This window comes from Schistocerca americana, chromosome 2 (assembly GCF_021461395.2).
Source record: "Schistocerca americana isolate TAMUIC-IGC-003095 chromosome 2, iqSchAmer2.1, whole genome shotgun sequence".
Lineage (NCBI taxonomy): Eukaryota > Metazoa > Arthropoda > Insecta > Orthoptera > Acrididae > Schistocerca > Schistocerca americana.
The window spans coordinates 181,362,873-181,366,412 of NC_060120.1; the positions used below are offsets into that span (position 1 = coordinate 181,362,873).

General features: G+C 44.2%; 1 pseudogene; it reads right to left on the reverse strand.

Moving 5' to 3' along the window:
- Positions 1 to 215: 215 nt before the first annotated feature.
- On the reverse strand, positions 216 to 332 carry LOC124596870 (annotated as a pseudogene).
- Between the last annotated feature and the right edge of the window lie 3,208 nt (positions 333 to 3,540).

The following is a 3,540-nucleotide window of genomic DNA, read 5'->3' on the forward strand; positions in this document are numbered from 1 at the left end:
GTTTTACGCCATAAGCACTCCGTCTTCAGGCCACGAGTGGCCTTCCGGGACCATCCGACCGCCGTGTCATACTCCGAGGAGGATGTGGATAGGAGGGGCGTGGGGTCAGCACACCGCTCTCCCGGTCATTATGATGGCTTTCTGTGACCAGAGCCGCTACTATTCGGTCGAGTAGCTCCTCAATTGGCATCACGAGGCTGAGTGCACCCCGAAAATAGCAACAGCGCATGGCGACTGGATGGTCACCCATCCAAGTGCCGGCCACGCCCAACAGCGCTTAACTTCGGTGATCTCATGGGAACCGGTGTATCCACTGCGGCAAGGCCGTTGCCACGTTTTACGCCATAGGGTCTCATCAGCCAAAATATCTTATACCCTACGATCACGCAAGGAACTGCCATGTCGTGGTTTTCTGTAAAAGTTTTTTTTTCAGCAAGTCCTACGTTTTTTCCAGTATTAAATATAGAACGGAATCTCTAAAAATTCCTGAGTCGGTGTCTTTATCCAGCAAGGGCGAATGTCTACGCAGCAAAAACGATAGTTAGTGTCATAGCTCCAACAGCGCTAGGGCATAATTTAAGCGAAGTGCTCTGGATTTTGTATTCTGACATTTTTACCATAGAGAGCTCCGATGCAACGATGAGGAAGTGCTGCGTATTGTTCAAATACTTCAGAGATTTCAATCCGTTTTTCTTCATTTGGATTTAGCTTCACAGTCTCTCTTAATTCCATCCAAATAACTTACCGTACATGAAGTATTATCCCAGATAGATTCTATCCAGTCGTATACGAATAGTGTAGCTCTGGCACTGAACAACCTCTTGCAGAATATCTGAAACAGTAACAGACCGCGAGAAACAGCAGCGACAAACGCCCTCTACAGTCGTCATCTAAACTGTTGAAATTCGAGCGCGCGATAACGTGCGTCAGCGCACTTTGAATGTTAACTTACAAGAGGACCATCAGACCTGTTCATCACCGATTTTGATGAGTCTAGGTACGTTATAGAGGCCTGTCCTGAGTACTTGGGTAGCGGCTTTTTATGCGTTCCCCTTGTTTCCGAGAGAATCGTTGTTGAAGTAGTATGTGTACCTGCTGTAGCGTCAGCCATCTTCCTAGTAAGCGAGAGTAGCGCGTAGCGCAGCGGCTAAGGTTCACGGCTACAATCCTGGCTGCGCGGATACAAATGCTGTCCGCTTCCTTTCTTTCTTCCACATACCGAATATCATTAAATAGTATATGTCATGCGAAATTAGTCACTTTCGCTTACAGATAAATCGATCATTACAACAAACATTTCTTCAAATGTGTGTTCCGTTAGACACAGATTAGATTACAGAATCGTCTTACTCGCTGTCGCTTGAATAGCGCGAACCGTAGCAAGGCGCTTCAGGCCGCGCGGCTACCCCGTGAGGCGCAATTCTAGACTTGCCCGATTTCGCGTTTCTCATGATAGTTTTTAGGATCCCGCACCTGTGTCTGTAAAAACTGAACCCTTATAGGATCACTTTGTAGTCCTTCTGCCTGCCCGTCTGTCTTTTTGCCTGTCCGACTCCTCGAGACACTTTTCCTCGGGAACGGGTACACGGGTCAACTCGAAATTTGTCGCATATTAAAATACACGGTTCCTTGGTGACATAAATGGAAGTTTCCAAGTCAACGCAGTGAAGAGATACGGCAGTTTGTGTCACATATTTTGATACTCGCAAACTCAGTCATCAAACCATACAGGGTACTTCCCGTTGACCTAGAATCATGAAATTTGCGAAGAAGCAAGGTTTCACACAACAACCAAAGGAAAAATCCAAAAATTGTTTCTGGAGCCGAGCGACCGCTACGGTCGCAGGTTCGAATCCTGCCTCGGGCATGGATGTGTGTGATGTCCTTAGGTTAGTTAGGTTTAATTAGATCGAAGTTCTAGTCGACTGATGACCTCAGAAGTTAAGTCGCATAGTGCTCAGATCCAGACATAAATTGTTAATTGTCAATTATATGACACTTTATCAGTCCGCCTATCTGTCCAGACCCCTTCGTATTAGGAACGGGCAGACGTATCAGTTTGCAATTTGTCACACATTGAGGTCTGTAATCCTTTGGTGGCGTAAAAATGTTGATCTTCTAAGTCAACGGACTCAAGATATGGCCATTTATGTTACATTTTCAGAGTCGAAAACTCACTCATTAAAACCTGTAGAGTGCTTCGCATAGACGTAAAGTCGTGAAATTTATCAAGAGGGAAGTTTTCACAGTACCAGTAAAGGAAGCAAGTGAGAAAATTGTTAATTTGTTGTTATATCACAGGGAAAATTATTTCTTTTGTCGTTTATGAGAGTTCATACCTGAAATTTAAACTTTCGAGAAAGTCTTGGCGTCCCTGCAACCGATATCGTCCCAGTATCAGTGTCAATAACAGGCAAAAATCGTCGAGCTTCTTGATTCCTAGAATGGATGAACTGTCTATATACAAAATTTTGTACGGCACCTCTAGTGTGGGAGTCCTGCTCGCACGTGACCAATTTTTTTAGAGCCAACTTATAAACTGTTTCTTGCACAGTCCGACGAAATTTCCCGAATGGTTCTCGCAGCCGTAACAAAACGTAAGGGAATATCTATTACGACGCAGACCCCGGACTACAAGTCCATTTAAAAAAAAAAAAAAAAAAAAAAGCTATGCACATGCATCACCCCTGCCCTGGCGTACGGGACTACAAGTCCCACCGCCACACCTTCACATGCCCATGTTAGGCAAAACTCTTCTGCCTGATTCATGTAGTACTATCACCGTCAGAAGGTGGTACGGGACCACAAGTCCCACCGCCACACCTCCAAAGTGAATTGCAGTGACGGAGTCACTGCCCTGTGGAAATTTACTGCCTCACCAACACAGTTAGACCGCAATAGACCGGTGATGCTGTATTGTAACATATCACCCCGGACTACAAGTCCATTAAATAAAAAAAAAAAAAAAAAAAAAAGCTATGCACAGGAACGATTATGTAGGTCCAGTTTCTGTAAGGGCATATTGTACGTCGATTGGTACTAGCAGTCAACTTCACGGGTATTAATTGCATAATCCACGCCAGAATTAGAGGTGAGTACTTTTGTTTGTATCTAGAGTCACATATACTATTTAATGATATTCTGTACGATGAAAGAGGGCCAGGTGCGCGTAAGTCTCGCGCACTGAGGATTCCGTACAAACTTAATTATGTATTCAGACAGTTCATCCCTTCGGGTAATCGAGGACCTCGACCATTTTTGCCTGTTACCAACATTGATACTGGAAAGATATCGGTTCCAGGAATTGCAAGCTTTTCGAGAATTTTTCAATTTCAATAATATGAATGTGACAAAGTCTTGCTTGAGACAGACGACCATTATTGTAGTAATCAGTAGTTCTCTATTCACGCTGAATGGGTCGCAATGAAAAGTCAGACATAAGGTAAGGAATGACTTTATTGTTCATATCACGCATTTCGTAATTTATCCATCATCACATATATCCAGGAGCGAGTGCTGCTCGTAGATACGGCGTTTCAT